This window comes from Leptinotarsa decemlineata, unplaced genomic scaffold (assembly GCF_025532065.1).
Source record: "Leptinotarsa decemlineata unplaced genomic scaffold, Ldec_3_MD MMD2_P_RNA_scaffold_2, whole genome shotgun sequence".
Classification (NCBI taxonomy): domain Eukaryota; kingdom Metazoa; phylum Arthropoda; class Insecta; order Coleoptera; family Chrysomelidae; genus Leptinotarsa; species Leptinotarsa decemlineata.
This window is the reverse complement of record NW_027412529.1, coordinates 11544045-11569023: the sequence shown is the minus strand read 5'-3', so window position 1 is coordinate 11569023 and position 24979 is coordinate 11544045. Positions and strand designations below refer to the sequence as shown.

The window sequence follows — 24979 nt, the reverse complement described above, 5'->3', positions numbered from 1 at the left end:
CATCTATACATTCCAGGGACACCCTGTATATTTATGCCACAATAATTATATGATTTTGTGAAAATATGTACTTTTTTTTTGAGCATCATGTTCACGTTTAACCGGAATCATGTAATACCCTTTTCAGAACGACGTAATATAATAAGAAAAAACGTTCTTGAATCTGAATTTTCTTCCTACCAAATTGAAATAAACAAGCACATTCATAATTTTAGCTATCAGAGCCAACTAATGCACTGTAAAATCGAAAACAACCTGCACTTCACGTGACGACGGATCATAAAGCAGCAAAATGAGCGATCTATTAGCGGTATTATCAATGCGAGAGGATTTCGTGACGTCCATAGTCATGTGCAGCATCGACGACGCCAAACAACAAGATAAATAAAAACCGGCTCAGAATTAAATTGGACGTAGGTTTAGTCGTGTGACTGGACAATCACGAGACTACATATAATTTACATAATTCAAAAGAAAGTATCTTTCAACATCATTATTTATGAAAATCAATAAGAGTGACATTGCATGACATGGAAAATATTTCCTTGACATTATCAATAAACTACAGTCAATAATATTTCAACGGGAATTTATATTCCGAGTTAGTGAATAAATGCGGTTTTCTGAAAACTAAGGACTTACATAACTTCCATATTCTTGAAATTGAATGAAATAAAGTAGAAGATGAAAGTGGGATATGCTATTTGAGAAGTGTGATGTAATTGGTCGATACTAGATACTTAATACCTAGATACTTAATACCTGAGTTGAATAGTCTCGGTCGTAACACATAGATGGCGATAGTCTTACTGCATTCACCACTTCAAAAAATTGCTGTTGAAATTTCATGATATTCTACTCAAAAGTTTATTCGTTATTGTGCTAAGAGTGGCACTACTTTTGTTATTTTCAAAACAATTTCGCGTTTTCATTTTACACTTGATGGGAAAAAATACCGTTCAAGCGAAGCAATAGCTTGAAAAGTGTTATGATAAGGACTCCCCTCCATCAGAAAGAACAATTAAACGTTGCACAGAGCGGTAAAATCACCTTAAACCTGGATATAAATGAAATTTGTCAACTTCAATTATCTCAGGTAATAGTGGACATTAGAACAGGTAGATAAAAGGGTCATCCTTTGTGACCATTATTACCTGTGTATGTCCATATTTGTGACATGAGAGCAGTTGAAACCTAACGTTCTTTCACTATGCATGTGTAAGTTTTAAATAACCCCTTGAATCTCATTTGTTTGCTTATTTATTAATTTATAATTTGTGTTATATTGGTGAGAAAATTGCTATGGATATTTTTGGTCAAGGTATATACTACATTTTAAGATACATAAGTTTTATTTAATTTGCTTTATTTTCTAATATAGAATGTAAAATCATTTGTATACAAAAAACTTGTATTTTTCGTCATTCTTCAGCAATCGTGGATATATTAAACATGTGCAACTAATTGCAACAAAATAATACTTACGTTTTATGACACTTTAAAGTTTCTAGAATAAGTTTATGAAGCAAAATCATTCACAAGTATTCACATTTCATAGAATTTTTCTTTTGAAATTTACGAAAAATTGTAGTTTCAAATTATATTTTATCAATTGTTATATATTGTGAACCTTCTGTTATATCTATGACAAGAAAAAACTACACGAACTTGTTAGAGCAAGTCCACAGGGACTGCTCGACAGAAAGCTCCAGGATTTGGAAGAAAAATTGATTGAAATAACCAAGTGCCCCCCGGAAAAAAGTGATGAAATTCAAAAAGTCATTAAGACTTTTCAAGTGGTATATAAACGTAAATGGCTTGCTTGTAATAGTACAAAAAGTCGTTTTTTAGAAAAAGACCACGAATGGCTTAATGGTGAGATTTTACTACTTACTGGCCCAGTTCCTGGAAGTTCCAAAGGTCGCCCGCGGAATCAAGTGAACGGACAAAATGTCGTAAAACAAAGGAACTCAGAGAAAATGTGGCTGTTGATGAACTGACTTATGCAACACAGCTCAGTCATCGATCTAGTAGAAACAATGACATTACAAAAGTGACCAAAAGTCCAACCAGTGCGGTGAAGTTTCGTATAGCAGCTGCTATTATGAGTAAGACTGTGGCTACAAAAAAACACACGCCCAAAAAAGCTTTAATTATTGAAGCCAATTTGACCATGAATCAATATGAGGTGATTCATATATACAAAAAACATTAGCGAGACTATTGCAAAGGTAAAATTACAAGACTTGTTAGACCATACAGCATTGCGACTCTGTAAATATTTAGACCCTATTCCTCAAATATATGCTCCTGATGAAAATTCGTACTTTGGCTTCGTCCTGATGTATAAATGGGGATGTGATGGTTCCAACCAAAATCAATATAAGCAAAAGTTTGAAGAAGAGGGAAGCAGTGATGCAAATATATTTTTGAGTTCCTTAGTACATCTTCGACTGATGAATGGTAATCAAATAATATGGCAGAACACGCAACCTTCATCGCCAAGATTTTCAGGCCCATACGTACCAGATATATAAAAGAAGATAAAGATATCACGAATGAATGAATTGAGTATATTGAGAACCAAGCACAAAAACTCGAGATGACAATCGCCTTTGTCTCATTTATGTCTTGTATAATAAACCTTTTTTCAATACAAAAAAACATTTTATTTTATCTTCATTATTAATTTGTCTTTATTTTTATTAAGAATATCACAATAGGCCAATTTCTATCCATAACATTAAAAAAAAGTGCGAATTTATTTTTGGCCACGATTTAGATGCTTTTACCACTCTGTGTGTGATAATCAAAAACAAGTAAGTACTCTTGATGATTCTGAGCAGTGTTTGGCCATGTTTGAATAATTACACCGGAATGTTTACATAGATATGTGACAATGGATGGAACTTGGATCCATCACTGCACTCCGGAATCAAAACGATCGTTATCTGAGTGGAGAGCAACTGTTCAACCTCGTCCAAAGCGCCCGAAAGCATAACAATCGGCTGGAAAGGTCATGGCGTCGGTATTTTGAGTGAATATTATATAGGAGCGTTTGAAGGCCGAAATTGCAAAGAAACGACCGCATATTGAAAAAAAAAAAATTGTTTGATCAAGATAACGGACCGTGTCACAAGTCAATCAAAACAATGGCAAAACTACGTGAATTGAACTTCGAATTGTCACGTAAGTTCTATAATAGGGCAGCCCAAGCGGGGATTTCGGGATTTACTAAAGCGCGGCAGATTAATATGCAGGGGGATACCTTGTACCCAGTTAAGTACCTCCACCAAATATGAGCCCCATATATAAGGTCGCCGGTGAGGGGTAAAGGATCAGATTAGTAAAAAAATCATCAGAAATTCTCGAGCGCGTCAGAATAAGGTAGGGTAAGTTAATTACCTGCTGAAAAAAATTGTATATTCCGGCAATCTGACAATTTGAGAGTGACGTAAAGAAAGGGGAGGGCAGCAAAGTTGTAAATAAATAACGTCATTTCGGCATTCTCGAGCGTAGCTAATTTTTCTTATTTTGAAGAAAATAATTCAAGGATAACGAAAAATATATAATTTGACGATTTCCACAAGCCGAAATAACAAAGAATTCGTCGATTAAGTTTAATGCGTACAGCGGTGTGATACCTATATTTCCCTCTCCAAGTTTCTATTCCTCTATTCTCTATTCACTTTTTCTCTATCTATTACTCTCCCACTCCGTTCTCACTCTGAATTCTGTTGCCATGACGCCATCACAGCTGATCACAGAAACTCGTTCGTGATGAAGATGACGATTAATTAATCAATTAATTGATGGATGTAGCCGTTACTACGTGGTAGAAAACTATAATAAAGAAAAGAGAAATTAAACTTTCTATGTTCTTTACCACTTTTATTTGTAACTAACGTTACTGCAGTTTCGTCCCTATAAGGACATTTTCAAACTCATACAATATATAAGTTTGAAAATGTCTTTATAGGACGAAACTGTAGTAACGTTAGTTACAAATAAAAGTGGTAAAAAACATAGAAAGTTTCATTTCTCTTTTCTTCCTTGATTAATCAATTGATTATAAAAAATTTAATTTTTTGAGCATTTAAAAAAAATGATTTTCTTATAAATATGAGTATTCTACTTAAAAAACATACATTATTTATTTGCATGCTATTTTATGTGCTTTTCAATTAATTAAGTTCAATGAATTTGTAAAAAATTTTAAAAAATATTGTTTTTGTCAGATTAAGCGAATCCTTCTAGATAATCGTCAGATTATGAGACAGCACGTCTAAAGCAAAGATGAACCATATATATCTTAATCTGACGCGCTTGAGTATTTCAAAATGGCGAAACTTTTTTGCGCAATATAATAATGGCCGCGAGTTTGCGTCAGATCGAAATCATCAGATCATTGAATGAGAGATTTTTTTTTGCTGCACTTAACACCCCCTTAGAAAATCTGACGCGCTCGATTAAATTTTTTTCTCTTCACTTTTAACCCTTACGTACAACCACCCACATCATGCAAACGATCAGATTAACATACCAATATTATTAAAAATACGTAGCACATTGATGCTATTAATATCTGACGCGCTCTGTCCATGCAACAGTATTTTTTTTACATATTTGAAAATATATAGCCGCTTCCCCCACCGACGAAAAGGTATATATTATATAACATTTTTTTCTTCTTTCCATCTGAGCTTGGCAACCTTATATGTCTCAATAACGCTCAAGTAAATCCCCATTTTACATCGTGGGCTCCCCTGGTATAGATACGCCCCTGGCTTATATCGGTTATTAATATTTCTTAGAATACTTTTTATGTTGTCCTCGATTCGTGTGCTCGTATACGGCATGGTAAATAAATCAGTTGAAATATAAAAGAGTATTATTTAACATGGCGCTGCGAAGAGGATCCGAAGCATAATCTTAGTTTTGAAAAAAAAGATGTCTTTGAGAATCTGAACCCCAAAGATCTTAATAAAAACATTCGCAGAGAGCATTTTCCACTTCCTACTATTGAAGAAATCACCCCAAAACTTAAGAGAGCTAGCTATTTTTCGAACTGGATGCAATGTTTGGGTCCTGGCAAATTAAACTAGATGAACATAGCTCAGATTTGTGTACTTTTGCAACCCCCTTTGGTCGGTTTAAATTTTTGCGTTTGCCCTTTGGGATTTCTTGCGCACCGGAAGTTTTTCATAAAAAAATCAAAGAAAATTTCAATATTGCTGATGTGGAAATTTATGTAGACGATTTGTTGATCTGGGGGACAAATAAAAAAGATCATGATGAACGGTTACAGGCAGTATTGAAAATTGCGAGAGAAAATATCATAAAATTTAATAAAAAAAAAATGAAATTTGTGAAGAAGAAATTTCCCAGTCAGGTTTCACAGCTGATAACCCCAAAATAAAAGCAATATCAGAGATGCCTCCTCCAAGAAATAAAGAAGATTTACAACGATTCTTAGGATTAGTAACTAATGTTGGCAAATTCATTAAAAACGTATCTACTATAACTGCTTCTTCGAGAGAATTGCTTGAAAAAATATTGCTTGGCCTTGGGAAACTCGACATGAAAATGCAATTGAAATGTTGAAATCATATTTGATTAGTCGTCCTATTTTGCAGTATTATGACCATGAAGAGCCCATAACAATATCAGCTGATTCCTTACAACCTGGAGTCGGAGCTGTTTTAATGCAAAATGTACGCTTCGAAATCACCATCTGATGCACAAAAAGAGCTGTTTGCTTCGGTATTTGCATGTGAAAGGTTTCATCAATTCAATTATCAATTCAAATATCACTTGAGAGACTGATCACAAGTTCTTGTTCAACTTTTTAAAAAACCTCCACCATGCATGTCCTCTCCGACTACAAAGAATATTCTTAAGGTTGCAACGGTATGACATAAATTTTGTTTACAAACCAGGAAAAGACTTAGTAATTGCAGACACTTTATCTAGGGCATACATTCAAAAAAATGTGGAAGAAAATGACACAGAAGAGGAGACAGAAACTCAGGTTTGTTTATTAAGATTCAATCTAAATGCATTTGATGATAAAATAAAAGAATTGAAACTTGTTACTTCCCAAGATAAAGAAATGCAAATTTTAACGGACTACATTAAAAATGGATGGCCTAAAACTATTAAAGAAACCCATCGAGCAGTAAAAACATATTATGAATTTAAAGATGATATCACAGAAGAATGGTTTAGTATATAAAGAAAAAAAATTAATTATTCCTGAGAAACCGAGAAAAGATATATTGTGTAAAATACATTATAGTCATATGGGTGTCATTAAGTGCAAAAGTAGGGCTAGAGTGTTTTTTCTGGCCGTTCATGACTCAAAATATAGAGGACTACATTTCTAACTGTCCAACGTGCAACATTTTTCAGAAAAATAACCGAAAGTGTCAATGTTGCCTCATCCAGTGTCGGAAAAACCTTGGGAAAAGGATGCTTCTGACTTATTTCACTTTGAAACTGATGTTTATCTATTAGTAGTCGATTACTTTTCCTAGTATGTTGAACTGGCAAAATTAGAAGATTCGATTTCTTCCAATCAGGTTATTGTACATTTAAAATTAATATTCGCTAGACATGGAATTCCCTCAACTGTTGTTAGTGACGGAGGTCTTCAAATCAATAGTTATTATTTCAATAGTTATTATGATTTGCAGAATCCTGGCAGTTTTCACATATAATGACTAGCCCTCTATATGCACAGTCAAATGGTCTTGTTGAAAGACATGTACAAACTCTGAAAAATATGCTTCGTAAATCAAAACATGACATTAAAGATTTGTATTTAACATTATTAAGTTATGCCAATTGAAAATAATATTAAATCCCCAGCTAAACTTCTCATGACTAGGTGATTGCGAGACATATTACCAATCGAATACTCATTACCAACACCAGAAATGAATAAAAATGCTGTTACAAAAATATTTTTATGACAGATAATGAAATAATGAAAGAGTTTTGATGAAACCTAAATTATCAAATAAAATTTGGCAAGAAGGAATAATAGAATCAAAAAGCTGTAATAGACCTAGATCATACAATGTGAAATTGAAAACTGGCAATGGTTTGGCAAGAAATAGTAAATTCATTAACAAAACTCGTGTGCCTCATAGTGATATTATGGCTGATAATGATTCTGATACAAAAACATTTGTTGAATATGAAAACCATCACGGCGAGGGAAAGGAAGAGCATGATGATGATGATGTCATTCATGTTCCTACTACTACTAAATCAGGTAGCATCGTAAAATTGCCTGATAGACTGCATTATGAATGATATTATGTTGTGAAATTTTAAGTTTTCTTTTTAGATTTGAGTTATGATTATTATTGTAGGTGTTGACAAGTTCTTTCCAACAAGGGAAATGTCATGTAAGTTCTAGATACGCCCCTGGCTTATCTCGGTTATTCATATTTCTTAGAGTATTTTTTATGTTGTCTTCGATTCGTGTGCTCGGATACGGTATGGTAAATACATCAGTTGAAATATAAATGAGTATTATTTCACACGAATTGGTCCCACATCCACCATATTCGCCAGATTTGGCTCCCAGTGACTATTGGCTCGAATGAAGAGGTTATTGCTGAAACTGTTTGAAATCTGTTCAAAATCTGTTTTTCCGTTACTCAGCTGTCGACCCCATACGAACGACAACTCTCAGAAGTTGAGAAACTTGTACGAGCTAAGGACTGACGAGGTTTTGCCTTTCAACGTGTGATTCCTAACACGGAGGCCTATTTTGAGGCAAAAGTGGTATTGAAATGTAAGAGCAGCGGTGGAATGATTGTTTGGCTCTTGATTGAGATTACACTGATAAATGATGCCAACTTTGAAAAAAAAAAACGCGTTTTCTTCCTTAGGCCCGGGACTTTTCAGCCCATATGTTAATGCGGTCGTGGAAAGATATCGGAGTCGGACAAAGCTTTATGAAATCAAAGAGGAATCATTTTTAGTAACTAATTTTTGATAAAAAAGCCAATGGTGTGACATCACTCACAAGGGCGCTATCAACTGTTTTATCAAATAGAAAGGGGGTCTTGCGACATTTTGTATGAAAGGTATATCAATTCTCTATACACCAACTTTCACATTCGATAACCTTTTGCAGAGTTATCGATATTTGAATTTCCTAACTCCGCTACTCAATGTTCATTGAAACATATTTTGTAATAGATACAATTGTGATCTCAAGGGCATAAAAATAACATTTTATTTCAACATGTTTATCATTCATCTCAAACATAAAAAAATCATTTGAGCAAATGTTTAAAAATGTTCTCCCTAAATCTTCTGACAGTACACAGTATATTTTCGAACTCATTTCTAACATTTTAAAATGTTCCTAAAAGAAAAATCGAGAGGAGTCAAATCCGGTTAACAAACAGGTCATTACAACGGATCGCGCCTACCAATCTACATGCCTGTTTGCCTACATGTTTGATCCAACCAACATGACTGAAAAACTGTGAGGTGAAAATTTCACAAAGTGTTTCTTGAATACGTTATGGGTTTTCATGAAGTATTGGCCGATTTCATGACATTCCATGATTCATTTGATATCCATATCATAGTGGTGCATACAAAAAGACTAGTCCGTCATATTATTCGATTCGCTATGTAGAATGGCGTCATTCATACAAATCCACTGTGTATGCAAATTTTCTATCAATCCATTGTGGATAACTACTTCAAAATTCAGTTGCAATATTCGACCCTAATTGAAATAAATCTGTTTAAAATCTGTTTTTCCGTTAACCAGCTGTCGCACCCCTAGGGATGACAACCCTCAGAAGTCGAAACTTGTGCGAGCTAAGGATTAACGAGGTCTTACTTTCTAATGTGTGATTCGTAACACATACAAATACTGCAAGTTACATAAAATCTTGAAATAATAAAATAGGTTATTTTCAAACATAGATTCTGTCATCGGAAAGGTTTTTTTCAAAGACAATTATTGAAGAATTCCATAGTAGCTATATATAAAATCACGATTCAGAGCACAAAGAAATTTTTGTAGAAAGAGATAATTACCGGTTTTCCGTGAAATGGGCACGCGTCTTCGCTTTATCACATAAACGTGACTTTGCTGGCGATAAGCGGATTCAAATTGAAAAGCTTTACATTCACGGGTAATTCCCCGTAACGAGAGCGACCCGGTGCAATGGTATTGAAGATAAATCGATTTAATCTCGTTATGAAAACCGGAATCGTTGACAGTTATAAGAATGCCATTATCATCGGTAATATCAATACAAATTTTATACGAAATAACCATTTTTTAAATTGCTACATGTACTAGACTTTGAATAAAGTTTGAGGTGTCTTCCCTTTAACACGTATCTGTTATCAACAAGTTAGGCCGTGACAAGTATACGTATCAGTTCCTACCTTGAAAACTAGTGAACCAATTTTGATAAAAATTGCACTGAACCCTAAGGCGAAGTAAATATAATCCTTGAAAAAGGATCACATCCCAACTAATAGTTTCGGAGAATGCGTGGATAAACATTATTATGTAAAAACATACATTAATATAAACTTTGTATGAATATTTCTGAAGTCGTTGAAAATCATCTCATAACATTCCTTATTCGTTTAGAACAGTCAGAAATCCAGATCATTCGCCTGATCTTACGCCACTAGACTTCTCATGGGGATATGTAGAAGTGTGGAAAAACGGCTGAAATATTGAGATTTTCTCTTCGAACTGCACAGACCCAATTCAGACCTAAATTATACAAATTTCACCGAGCACCCTATATATTGTTTCCGAAAGTTGATATTCCTAAAAAAACACTTAATTGCTAAAAACATGAGGGTGGTGAAATAAAAAACATATTCAGTTAACTAGTTTAGTGATCCAATAATTTATCTGAAAGGTTGGGTAAAGGATCAATTTTTTCTTAAAAACAAAAAATTTTGTTCTTGTCGACGTTTCGAATTTAATTAAATTCTTCTTCAGGGCTAGAAAAGTAGTTTTTTCATGTTGATAATATTACTATTTTAAAAACCATCAGACATAAAAAAAATAAAAAACATTGCAAACAACCAAAATTTCCGAGACAACACCAACACAAAACGACATGAAATAAACGAATTCGTTTGTTTCATGTCCAAAATTTCCGAGACAACACCAACACAAAACGACATGAAATAAACGAATTCGTTTGTTTCATGTCGTTTTGTGTTGGTGTTGTCTCGGAAATTTTGGTTGTCTGCAATGTTTTTTATTTTATTTTTCTCAAATATGTATCTAATATGTCTGATGGTGTTCCATTAAAAAAATATAACTTTGGTTGGCCACGCTCGGCTAAATCACCCAGTATGCGGAAAAATAATTTTAAAAGATAGTATTTATCGATATAACTGCGAAAAAAATTGAGCAATTCAAAAAATTGTTTTCCCTGATAGCAATGGACCGAAGGAATCTTGTTGACTAACCCTAATGTATGTTTGTGGCTGTTTCACGATTTTATACATACATCAGAATAACATATAGGCTACAAGTGACAAAGATTTTGTGTAATATAACGATAAGTATCAAATAAGTCGTAAAAATTCTCCCTGACTCCCCGAGAGCTACCTTGGCGTGCGATGATTATACCGTTGGAGTTAAATGAAGATAATGTACCGTAAGATTATTTATCTTAAATGGTTCTGAATAAAAGTCCGCGATACCATAAATCTACATCTTATTTGGTAGCCACTAAGCCGATTGATCGACTGACACTGTTATATAAATGTACAACCGAAGCTACTGAACTTAGAATCTTGAAATATGCAGGTAGGTTCTTTGTATAGCGTAAATGGTCATCAGGAAAGGGATTCAGGAACTTCCACCCCCAAGGGGGAAAATAAGGGCTTGAAGATTGTATTGAATTTCGTCAGTTTTGAAGTTGGAAACCTGAAGTTTTGGGTTAATAAAAGAAATATTGTAACTATTTGTTTAAAATGGTCAGTCACGAAACTTAATGTGACAAACCAAATCCTACGCGGGCGAAGTCGCGGACAACAAGTGGTGGACACTAAATGAAAGCCTCAAGTAAAAATTTGATAAGGATAATACATTTTGATAAAAGACATATTGAAAGCATTTTTTCTTTTTTTTTAAGGATAAAACACAAGCACTACAAGAAATTCCCTAAGGCGCTCTAAGAGCGGTGTCTGTGCGAAAGTAGCGATTCACATTGGATTCGAATTGCTGAAAATTAAATCTATTTGGAAAAACGTTCTCAGGAAGTTTATTACACATAAAGGCTATTCTCCAAATGAAAGAGTTCCTAAACAATGAAGTTCGGGGTGTAGTGAGTTGAATTTCTAAACGATAACAATGGAATAGGAATAGGGAACATGGGATTTTATGAATTCCAACAAATAGTGCATGTCCTGCCAAGGATATTTCAATTCCACTCCAGTTTTACGTCAAATATTCACTTGATATTAAATTGGCACATTGTTCCTTTATGAATCAAATTTTATGCATTGATATTTTTTTGTGTAACCAAAAACAATCGAAACGTCGTGAAGTAACTTGGTTTTATATCTTTTTTAAATTTTTTCAATTAATGTTTTGCTTACTTTCAATTTTCATTATTTTTATTTTTTTTTATCAATTCCTTTTTACTCTGTGGTCATTTTCATTTTGTACCTTGATTATTTCATTCATTTTCTTGTATTTTCATTACACGTTTTATTGTTCAATCTAATTGATATTTTAGCTAATCTTTTTATTTTTTTTATTCTTTCATAGTTGATTTCAAATCATAGTAGAATCATATTAGACAATGGAAGTCCGAACTAATCAAATTCTTGGGAAAGAAAGTTTTTGGCTTTCTACTACTCCATCTTGATACAAAAAAAGGGATGAGGGAATCTTCCAAATAAAGGAAGGAAGTAATCAATTTGAAAATAAGTAACTCTATACATGGATGTGTAGATCATGCAAAGAAGTAACTTTCAGACACAAACTGAAAGAAAGTCCTCCTGAAACAGCTACTTTCATATAAACATTGAATTACACGAAAGAAAAAAAATCTTTCGAAACAAATACTTCTATATGAACACTGAATTATACAGAAGTTACTTTTCTCTACTCAGTTTGTATTTCAAACATTCGTTGTGAAATAAAAATCAGATATCATTCACATGAGTTCTACTTTGAATGAATGGTAATAAATTGCACTTACATGGAACACTGTCCCTCATCCCTTTTTTGTATCAAGACGGAGTACTAGAAAGCCAAAAACTTTATTTCCCAAAAATTAATCACTCCTAAAAATATAACCCCTTCAATTCTAATCAAATTCATCTTTACATTTGTCGAGACTATAAGAAAAACACCCACTAATGCTCTCATGCGAAAATTTTTGCTGTCACATATCGAGATGTGTCCACACCTGAAAAAAATTCTCAAAAACTCTGCTATATAAAATATACAAGAGAAGGTGTAGTGGTACTGAAAACTGTAGATCCAAATTTACAAATCGTAACACAGCAAATCGACGTTTTTACAAAATTACTTCTTAATAAATACTGCAACAGAAACGCAACGGTATAAACCCAAAATAGACTGAATATTTGGCAATATGTCAAAACGAACATTTGTTGAGAATAGAATGAGCGAGAGGGTGTTAATTAATGAGTGTTGTTCAACGTAATTACCGGTAAAAGCTCAGGCATTTTGAAAATTATGTATTTCACTTGTTCATTTTCCGAATTACGAAAGTTCTTGAAGATTGTTATAAACAATAGAAAAATATATTAATAATTTTGTTATTGCGTTTTAGAGTCAAGATTCTACCCAATCTTTGGTGAAATATATCAAAAATTTTTATTTGACAGCTAACAGGTATAAGTTGGAGCTTGACAGCTAAGGCTAATTGCACACACACCGATTGTGGACGGCCGATTTTATACCGGTCGTCCAAATTCCAATAGTGAACCACATGTGGGAACCGGACCTGGCACACACGCCGACCGGTGATCGTCGCCGGTAAAATACCGGTTAGCATCCGTCCACTGCCACTGTATCGCCGGCAGTAACGGGAAGTAGTGGCGTATATGACTAAATACACTTTTGCATACTCACCGGCTTTTTACTGACCATTCCAGTCTCGAATGCTCGGTGAAATTGTTGTTAGTACGCATTAACTTTGTTTTGGTAGTGCGTGCTAATTACGACAACAAAGCAACTGAGTATGCAAGAGTGTATTTAGTCATGTACGCCACTACTTCCCGGTACTGCCGGCGATACAGTGGCAGTGGACGGCTGCTCACCGGTATTTTACCGGCGACGATCACCGGTCAGCGTGTGTGCCAGGTCCCGCTCCCACATGTGGTTCACTATTGGAATATGGACGACCGGTACAAAGTCGGCCGTCCAAAATCGGTGTGTGTGCAACTAGCGTAACGCTAGTTGCACACACACTCTACAATGAATTGATTGATTTTAATATTTATTTAAAAAATTGTGGAATGTGGGATACTTACGAAAATGAGGTTAGTAATCCCTTTCACTTGCCGCGATTTTTAAACATAACATTTCCCAAACGACAAACACTCTTGGTAAAAAACATCATGAAAATAGAAACTTTACATTATGTAATAATTGATTAGATTTTATTTGAAATAACCTTAGTATTTATTAAATCATAGTCTCCCATGGAGACTATGATGTGAAGTTGAAAGTTGACAGTAATGAAATCATTGACAGTGATTTTTTGACCTTATTGCCAACGTACAATGAGAAATGAAAAAAATAAATAAATAAAAAATATAAAAGCTATAAAAACACCAACCATCTAGGGTTGCCAATATTATATTATCTTTGGAAGGGTTATATCAGTTGTTGGAAGTCCCTTGTAGAGGGCGACTTAGTATATATGAGTAAATTGTGCTAAGATGATTTATCTCAGTTCTATAATTGATTGAATTTGGTTCTTTAAAAATCTTTGTCATTTCGAGAAAAGTTCAATTTTTTTTAATCGGATTCATGTTCTAAGATAGTTACATCATCATAATCAGGTCTGTGGTCTAGTTCAATCGTATGTTGAGCTAGAGCACAAGTTTTTTAATAATTTCTAATATCGCTTTTATGAGAACAAATTCGGTCTTTCAATTTCCTTTTGGTTTGGCCTATATACCTTTTTTTCACATTGTGTGCAAGTAGATTACAATATATATATATATATGTCCATCATATTTGTGTAACAAAATTAGTTTGGGGTTTAAAGGATTACTTTTCCCTCCGCTCCATCGAATCACTCTATATCGACGATCTTTCAGTTATAACATAAATAATTTTTATAACATTTTTCAAAAATATAAAGTTACTCGAATAGGCCGCCGTGTTGATCGCTGATTCAAGCCCCAGGCTGAACGATCGATTTTCACTTGGTATCGTCCAACCCGTGTTAGGAATCACACATTAAAAGGTAAGACCTCGTTAGTCCTTAGCTGGCACCAGTTTCGACTTCTAAGTGAACTCTTTTTTTTGTTCTAGCTTTCAAGTCTTTATTGGCTCTTCATCAGGAACTCTACAATGAATTGATTGATTTTAATATTTATTTAACAAATTGTGGAATGTGTGACACTTAGGAAAGTGTCACACATTATTAGGTTGTCGTTCGTAGGGTTGCGACAGCTGGTTAACGAAAAAACAGATTTGTTTTTCTTATTTAATAGATGTTACAAAAAACATTTCATTTCTGCTCAATCAGAAAGTCATTGATTTCATAAATTTTATATTTCTTAAAAATGTTCAGTATGAACATTTAACATGTTTTCTCTCCCTCTTCCCCTTCTCCTTCCTCTTTTTTGATTTTTCCTCTAGTTTAGTTTTCTTGTCTTCAAGGCTATAACTAAGATCAACACTAACATTCCGGTACATGTTGTTTCTAGCCTCATTTGCAGTTTTTTTTCAGTTTTAGAGATTGAATAATTATTGCATTTATATGTAGTAACGAACCAGAAATAGATATTATTATAAGCATTGTTGAACTCATAAGACTCGTTCAAAATCCTTAAAATTTAAAAAGAAAACGCAGTCATTGATAAAATGTATATTGAGACCATGAAATGAAGCTCAAGTATTGATTCAAAGTGATATAAAATTAGTTTAATAAAATGTCAATAAGATATGATACTGAAACAGATTTATTAGATTGCATTTATCCATACCATTTTAATTAATATACATCGATATGATCCAAAGCCATTCTGTTATTTATTGTTACTGATGCAAATATTTTATTGAGAAGTTTTCGTGTATTTTCGTTCATATAATCTGAACAGAACTATTATTTCCCAATGAAACGAAATTAGTCTAACAAAAAAATAACAGTAAAGATATCAGCAATCATTTTATTGCCAATAATATACAAACGGTACTGAAATAGATTTATTAAATTGATTTTGAAGTTATTTATGGCACCGTTATCCAAGTTTTTTTGAGACTCATCAATATGATTCCACCTTCAAAGCAATTCTATTATTTATTCGCTATATTCCATCATATCAGTTCGTAAATCTATAGATTCGTTGCTGAATATCATAGTGACATCAATTGCAGATTTTTCCTCTGATACTTGAATTTATTCACTTTGCTTTTGGAGAAACTCTTTTCAACAAAAAATTATTTACAAATAGAAAACCTTGTTCGATTGATAAGTTGAGAAGTGTAAACTTTCGAATTTAGAACTCAACAAACTCTTATTTTTTCACTACGATTTCTGGGGCCCAATTCTGTGTCATAAAAACTTTTTTCCCATACAAACTGACGTCATATTCAACTACAACTAGAATTATGTGAAAACTATTTTCCGGGTTTTTTGGCCGTGGTCTGCAGATTTCTGTCTGGTGTTTCGTCTACTACTGCGGTAAACATTACCAAAGGCGATGTGGTAACGTTCGTAGTGCTCAAGTTGGTGTTAGAGTTGTTGTTTCCGTTGTTCCGAATGCATCGCTACCTATCTCGAAGCTATGACACAATGCCCCCACTCAGGTGGGGAGTGGCATTGGGTCCGTGGTCATCGGGTCCGAAAATTAAGACACAGTGAAATAAGAATGACAGCCATTTTCATTGCCCTAGGTATGATTTTTGACTTCATGAGGCAAGCTGTCATGATATTGAGATTAGAGAGTCGAGAAGAAGTCAGTCCAACAAGGACTCCTATATTATTAGTTATACTTTGCCAAATAAATGCCAAATACCTGAACTGCAAAAAGCACTTTTGGCAAAATCTTCCAGGTTTGGTCCATTGCTAAGCATTTACACATCCTCTGCAGAACGAGGTCTGTTCGAAAAATAAAGTAAATGTTTAAATTTAGCGGGTTACGTACCTACATTCGATACAAGATTTTTTAATTTTTTTATGTTGGCATACTCGTCTCAAACATATGTTCACAGTTTCAGCTATTTAGCATGTTTAGTTTGTTGGTGACAGACATTTTCTTTTCCACTATCTAACAGAATGAATCAAATAATTTGCATCAAATTTGTGTGAAAAATGGAATGAAATGCTCAAAAACACTCGAAATATTGACAGTGGCATACGGTGATTGTACTCTAAGTCAGAAAATGTTTACAAGTGGTTCAAGCTTTTCACAGGGCTAGAAGATGTAAATGACGAAGCTCGCCCTGGACGCCCCAGCACATCAACAACCGATGAAAATGTTGAGAAAGTGAAGTAATTTGTTGTGAAGAATCATCGAATGACTATTAGATAAGTTGCTGAGGATGTTGACATATCGGTTGGCTCATCTCATGCAATTTTTTCAGAAATTTTTGGCATGAAGTGTGTGGCAGCGAAGTTCGTTCCAAAACTGCTGAATTTTGACCAAAAAACCGTCGCATGACTATTGCTCGATAATTGTTGAATGACGTCAACAGCTATACAGATTCGCTAAAAAGTTTTATAACTAGCGACGAATCATGGGTACCTATAAGTTTATGAGATTGAAACCATCGTTCAATTGTCCCAATGGAAGAGCCCAGAAGAGCCAAGACCAAAAAAACACGCCAAATCCGGTCAAATGCCAACGTTTTGCTCACTATTTTCTTCAATTACCGTGGCGTAGTGCAACAGGAGTTCTTGCCACATGGTCGTATGGTAAATAATGAGTATTATCTTGAAGTTATGCGCCGCTTTCGAGAAGCATTACGAAGAAAACGTTCGGCATTGTAGAAAAACTTAAGGTTGGTATTTGTGAATCTTCCCATCTATGGGGTGGGCCTACTCAAATGTCTGACCAATGACGTGCCTTCACCCCCGAATTTTTCTCCCACCATATAAAGTTGCTCAAATCTCAGGTCGATATTGTAAGTTAAGAAATAAGTTAGTATAAGTTGAACCTTTGTAGAGAACAGCTGAAATAAACATTTATCTGTGCTATCTTAGCATTTCTTTAATTTGACACAAGACTTAGTGCAAGTCTTGTGTGTAACTCAGAAACGGACTATAAAACAATCGTACGTCAAAACATTGTAAAGTAAATGTAAAGTCTTCTAACAGTCTTATTCTGTTCAAAAGAAATTTATTATACCATTTAAGAGACCATTAAGGTATTATGTGATATTTTTTATCTTTTTTTTTGTATTTTCAATTATCGTAGGTAATACTACTTATTAACAAATATAAGTAGATCTTTTTTGTATTATTGTATTTATATGTATATTAATGTTAACATTACTATCATTGTTGTATACCTCGTGACTCACGGTCGATGGTAGGTTAGACGTTTCTGGAAAACACAAAGCATGATTTTTCTGAAAATTTCACCTGTCACATTTCCTTACCTGTTCTATCGATCTAAAATATTTTTAGCATTACCGGCGTTGCCACTTGCCATCAAAAAGTCCTGGTATTTTAATACTTTTTTGTTAATAATGTCCTATACCTATCTCTATCTGTTTTCGAGATAAAAAATAAATTGTGCTAAATATGGTCCAAAACATAGCCTTAATTGAAATTAAGTACATCAGTACTCTCAATTCATGAAAAGTTGATATTTTGATGATAGTTTGGACAAACTCGAAATATTCAAATAACACCATATTATACAGGGCGTGCTAAAATTACTATTATTTCCATTGTGCACAAAAGTAGTCAAAAGTTCATTTTTTCAAATGATGGTGAAAAAAGATGATATACATATCCCTATACCTAAATCGTTTTCTTAATAAAGCCGTTTTTGTGGAAAAATAGTTATTCACATTTTACCTACAAGTGTTGAAAGTGGCATTTTATTTTGCGATTCCAAAAATGTATTAATATACGGGGTGTTCCGTAAAAAAATTATTGCTAGGACTTTTTGATAGAAGTGGCAACGCCGCAATGCTGAAAATATTTTAGATCGATAGAACAGGTGAGGAAATGTGAGAGGTGAAATTTTCAGAAAAATCATGCTTTGCGTTTTCCAGAAACGTCTAACCTACCATCGACCGTGAGTCACGTTGTATATTAGGATGTATCCTATTTGAATAAAGCATTTCATTTCATTCATGGCGTTTGCAACACGATACTGCGCCTGCCCACTCGTCATTGCTTGTTCATAATTTTTTGGCCAAAAACAACACCGTAATCATGCCTCAGCCTTCAGTGTGCATCAGATTTTTTCTCTCAAGACTTTTTTCTGTTTCCAAGATTGAAGAGACCCATGAATAGACGGCGTTTCGCGACGTTTGAGGAGACAAAAACTCAATCACTGAGAGAGCTCAAGGACATACCAAAAAGTGCATATCATAACTACTTCGAAGATTGAAGAAAACTCTGGCAGAAGTGTATTATATCTGAGGGGAACCATTTTGAGGGGACAAAATAGAAATTGATGAATAAATAAATATTTTTTGTGACGAACGAAAATTTACCATACTTTTCTAACAGACCTCGTATGTAACTAAAAAATTATTGAATTATAGCGGATATGAGCTACGTTGCCCAACATGCATTCTTACAGGTCATTGTCGCCAGAGTCATTACACGAAAAGATTAGAACTATCAAAAGACAGCGTGTGCGTCTGTTTGGAAAGTGATAAAACAGCAAAGTACATATAATATTCTGTACCTGCCCCGCCGTGAACCGAATCAGGTTTTTAGTGTTTGGCAGAGTTTCACTCTTGTCATCTGCCCTGAAGGATCAAGTGTATGTTCAGATTGAGAAGCTAGGCTTTATTTGATCAAGTTTGAATAGGTGCGAACCACAACAAATCCTCACGTATTGCATTGGAGGGTCGAATTTACGCACTCACTTTGCCTACTCTCATCAGTTTCCCAGCAAAACTTGAGGTTACAAGAGTATACAAAAACCAAAATATTTATATAACTTTTATTGAAGTTGTAACTTTTGACAATAATCATGTAGTCTAATTAACAAGTTCAAAAACATGAAATATAGAGATAAAGGTCCTAAAAATATGAGCGATAGCTCATTCGATTCGGAATCACCTCTAGAAAAATGTTTTTGAAGGACTTTGGTTCAGGTAAAAAATTGCAATTGTTATCAACAAAATAAGATTAAAAAAATGGCATTTAGTTTTTCGTTAATAACTCAAAAAATATCAATATTTAAGCAATTTTGAGAAAAGCTCGTTAAAGAGGTGGAAATTTACGATAAAAAAGTCCCTACTCCCGAAACTCTATCTCCATTATTTATAATTTTAATTTGACGTTGAAAATAGGGTTCCGCGCGGCTGTTACGGCATGAGCGCGCTGCCGCTAAAGAGAGTTCATCAAAAGAAATAATTTTTTTATAACATAAAATGTCATTTTAAAAATTTGAAAAAAATTTAGTATCTTCTTAACACTTGAATGAATCGAGTCCCGTAGAAAAAAAGTTTTATCACCATTTTTCAAAAAGATATTCGATTGTTAACTAACAAATTTTTCCCTATCTCCGTTGGCATAAATAATGGGATAAAAGGTTTGAATAATTGGCCTATAAATTTCAAACTTCGTGAAGCCTTTTTGATATATATACTTCATACGATCTTCATACGTATAGAGAAATTCAATATTTTTGAAATTTTTTTTTATTTAGTTGTCTAGAGATAATTATGATTTAAAAAAATGTTTTTTTAATTTTGATTTTGAATTGTTTAAAATCGATTTTTTAATTTAGTTATTAAGTTAAGAAATAATTTTGCTTTTAAAAAATCATAATTTACACTTTCAAATAGTTTGGCAAAGAAAAAAAATTTATTTATTATTTAATTGTTCATTAGTTTAACAATTTGTTATACCGTATCGTATGATATTAGAAAGTATTATAATAAATAAAAAAATTATGGTACTTTTTTATATATAGCTTTTTTTATATATTTTTTTCTGTTTCAGAAAAAAAGTATAAAGTTGGTCAATATTTGTTCACAACAAATTGTTAAACTAATAAACAATTAAATAATAAATAAATTTTTGTTTCGTTGCCAAACTATTCAAAAGTGTAAATTATGATTTTTAAAAGCAAAATTATTTCTTAAGTTGATAACTAAATGAAAAAATCGATTTCAAACAATTAAAAATTTTAATTTAGGAACATTTTTTTAAAATCATAATTATCTCTAGACAACAAAATTGCAAAAAACATTTTTTCAAAAATATTGAATTTCTCTATTTGTTTAAAACAATTTAATAAACAAATTACATAAAAATTCATCTCCTATGTTAATAACTGCCATTGTTTAATGTAAAAACAGACTTAGCTAAATATCAGTTGAAAAAAAAAATTATCAACAACTTTCAGATATTTCATTTTGCAATAGTTATAAAAAATCAAAATTAACAAATAAATAATTTTTTATGAACTTTTATTGCAGGATCGTATGAAGTATATATATCAAAAGGGCTTCACTAAGTTTGAAATTTATAGGCCAATTATTCAAACCTTTTATCCCATTATTTATGCCAACGGAGATTGGGAAAGAATTTGTTAGTTAACAATTGAATAACTTTTTGAAAAATGGTGATAATTTTTTTTTCTACGGGACTCGATTCATTCAAGTGTTAAGAAGATACTAGATTTTTTTCAAATTTTTAAAATGACATTTTATGTTATAAAAAAATTATTTTTTTTGATAAACTCTCTTTAGCGGCAGCGCGCTTATGCCGTAACAGCCGCGCGAAACCCTATTTTCAACGTCAAATTAAAATTATAAATAATAGAGATAGAGTTTCGGGAGTCGGGACTTTTTTATCGGAAATTTCCTCCTCTTTAATGAGCTTTTCTCAAAATTGCTTAAATATTAATATTTTTTTACCTGCACCAAAATATTTCAAAGACATTTTTCTAGAGGTGATTCCGAATTGAATGAGCTATCGCTCATATTTTTAGGACCTTTATCTCTATTTTCATGTTTTTGAACTTGTTGATTGGACGAATGATCCAGGACTAAAAAATACCGAATACATATATTTATCAACTCTAGTAGAAAAGGTTTATTACTAATAATTAAAAGTCGTGGTTATTTTGAATCTTTGTAAAGTGGGAACAAAGTCCAGTCTTGTACAGAATAACAAAATAACAAAGTCAAATATATCTACGACTGAATGCACTTCATGAATTGACCGCCAATTATACCTGTAAATCAATAAAAGAAACAAATGAAACAAATGGTTTATGATATTTTGAACTATGAGTCAACAACTACTGATATAATGAAACTAAACTATTGTTTAAATGATCAATATTTTATCCTTTTCGATTATTAGAACAGTTTAAAAATATTTAGTGTTTTCAAATTTGAAAAAAACCTGTTATTAAACAGGCTGTTTCAAATTCGATCCTCACCATTGGGATCTCGGAAACTATGAGAGATACGAAGATGGTTAAATTGGGCAAAGTTGTGCATTTACCTGACTATCAATATGCCGTTGAAAATTCCGAGTATATCCGGAGATATCCGCAAAAAAACAGAAATTTTGGAAAGTGGTTTTAATTTTTTTCTGGCCTAATTTTTCGAAGGATTTGAAAATAAATTGCACTTCCACTTTTTCCCTGCTACTTAATGGGGTTTGCTATCCGACGTTTCGTCTTCCGGCCACCATCACCAACTTAATTTTTTCTTATGGGCGCTACATTGGATTCTTTCTGTTTTGAATAGAACCAGATTTTACCTTTTCAAATATGTATCATAAGTTATCGTTCATTTTCGAAAAATTGGAGATATTGACAAAAATCAATTCTTATTAAATAGGCTTTGACTTTCATGTTTCAAAATTTGACTTTCAATTTGTTATACTCGATGACATTTTGTTATTGAACAAGTCATTGAATTTTTGGCGAAAAATGCCTTTTACGAATGAAGAAAAAAGAGATATAATACAAATTTATTACAAATACGATTGAAACAGGGCATCGGAAATGTATTTAAACATGTATCCCGAAAGACAACCACATCGAGCTATGTTCAAGTTATTGGATCAAAATCTCACCTAGTTTGATTCATTTGAAAAGCCGAGGAAAAAATACGGAGACAGAAGGAACCAGGAAACTAAAGAAAATTTGATACATGTGGTACGTATGAGGTAAGTTAGACATTGTGTCCTTTTCAATGTAAATTAATAATTTGCAGATGAATATGAACCCGGGGAAATCTACACGTGAAATTTCCTCCGAAATAAATATTTGTCATACAAGTGCTTGGAGACATCTCGATAAAGCGGTTTAAAATGTTACAAAATACACATATCTCAAAAATATCATCCAGATGATCCCGAAAGGCGATTAGAATTTTGTAATTGGCCTGATTTTCCTTTTTTCCTAGAAAATGTAATTTGGACAGATGAAAGCACTTTTACGAATTGTGGGATATTCAACCGAAATAACGAACACATTTGGAGCATAAACAACCCCAGGCAGTTTCCAGAAATTCGACCACAAGTGCGATTTAGTGTTACCGTGTGGGCAGGAATTTACAAAGATAGAATTTTGGGTTCTCATTTATTTGACGGAATTCTGAATGGAGAAACCTACCACCTGTTTTTAATGTGAATTTTCGAAGACTATTTGGATGATCTACCTTTGGTTAACTGTAACAACATCTGGTTTCAACATGATGGTGCTCCACCACACACTACCAGACGAGTATCTAATTACCTGACTGAAAGGTTTGGTGATAAATGGGTAGGGAATAATGGGCCAGTGAGGTGGCCAGCAAGGTTTCCAAACTTAAGTGTTATGGATACATTTTTATGGGGTACACTGAAAAATAGAGTTTATGGTCAGAGGAAATATCAAAATATTGAGGACCTTCAACACAACATTGTTAGATAGTTCGAAAGGTTAAGGAGCAGCATTTTGAGCATTTGCTGTGATTTACTTTTGTCTTCACATTTTAGTTAATTATTGTTATTTATTCAAAGTTCTATCTTCATTGAAAATATCTAATTTACCTCATACACACCTCATTTTTCAAATTTTGAATGTTGATTCTGTCTACGTATTTTTTTTGGGCTTCTCAAACGAACCAAACTCGGTGAGATTTTGATCCAATACCTTGAACATAGTTCGATGTGGTTGTCGTCCTTCGGGATACAAGTTCAAATACATTTCCGATGTCCTAACACTGTTTCTATCGTATTTGTAATAAATTTGTATCAATTTCTTCATTCGTTAAAGCCATTTTTCGCCAAAAATTCAATGAGTTGTATAATAACAAAATGTCATTGAGTGTAACAAATTGAAAGTCAAATTTAGAAACATCAAAGTCAAAGCCTATTATGATAAGAATTAATTTTTTTCGAAAATGAATGACAACTTATGGATACATAATTGAAAAGATAAAAAAATCTGATTCTATTCAAAACAGAAAGAATCCAATGTAGCGCCCAAAGAAAAAATAAAGTTGGTGATGGTGGTCGGAAGACGAAACGTCGGATAGCAAATCTGAAAACACCATTATGTAGCAAGGAAAAAGTGGCAATGTGGAAGTGCAATTCATTTTTGATTCCTTAGAAAAATAAAGTCAGAAAAAAATAGAAACCATTTTTCGAAATTTCTGTTTTTTCCGGATATCTCCGGATATGCTCGGAATTTCAGAACTTTCTCAACGGCATATTGTTAGTCAGGTAAATGCGCAACATTATTATTGAAATTCTCATTATACCAAATGAATGAACTCTCAATTTTGAATATTGTGATCTGAAAGTTACATTTTGTCTAAAAACGAAAATATTTTATTTCACTTTAGACCGCAAGCTCCCACGGGATCAACATAATTTCCTAGTCTGCAATAAATTGAAGAAAATTGTTACCCATTAATATTCATGCAAAATCACTGCAACAGTCAATTCTAACATACAATATGAAGTTTGAATTAGGGTACAGAATCTTTTGTGCAAAGGATTTTCATAATCTAAAAATATGCTGCACAGAATCATTGATGGCATAGAATGGGCACGTTATGTGGATTCCTTTAAAAAATTGAGCAGAATATTTATTCAAAAATATCACTTTATTTGAAATGAACCGACATAATCATATTCACTTAAGTAGATTAAAAAAACTTGTTGATATCTGTGGTCTTGACATAAATTATTAAATAGATTGGATATTGCAATAAGATGTTTGTTACTGTGTACTACTTCATGAAATAATAATTATATAAATTTCAAGTAAATAATTATTTATTTATATACAGGGGCAGGTCGATGCGATGAAGAGGATTGTAAGTGAATTATGAAAACAATGGTTACAAAATAGTATGATAACATATAGATCAATTAAGAACAAATTCACAAGATATAACAATATGAATTAATTGAATTCTTGCAGGCAAGTAACTGTTAACACAATACAACAGTCCAAGCTGAAAATATTGAAAAGCTAGGTCAAGAATATGGTTTTTGAAGCGGAAAACTGATATATTATAGATTGAAAGTTATTCAAGGAGTTAGATAATCAAAGAGTTCTGGGGATGAAGCTGTTTTATAAGTAAATGAAT

The 24979-nt window shown here is 33.0% G+C and overlaps 2 protein-coding genes across 3 annotated transcripts in view; both read right to left on the bottom strand.

The window, feature by feature from the left end:
• Positions 1–24979, bottom strand: part of rdgBbeta (cytoplasmic phosphatidylinositol transfer protein 1) — a 512064-nt gene that overhangs the window by 66800 nt on the left and 420285 nt on the right. The window lies entirely within an intron of this gene.
• LOC111514146 (protein phosphatase PTC7 homolog) overlaps positions 1–24979 on the bottom strand; it is a 76843-nt gene that overhangs the window by 48077 nt on the left and 3787 nt on the right. The gene's annotated exons all lie outside the window — the stretch shown is intronic.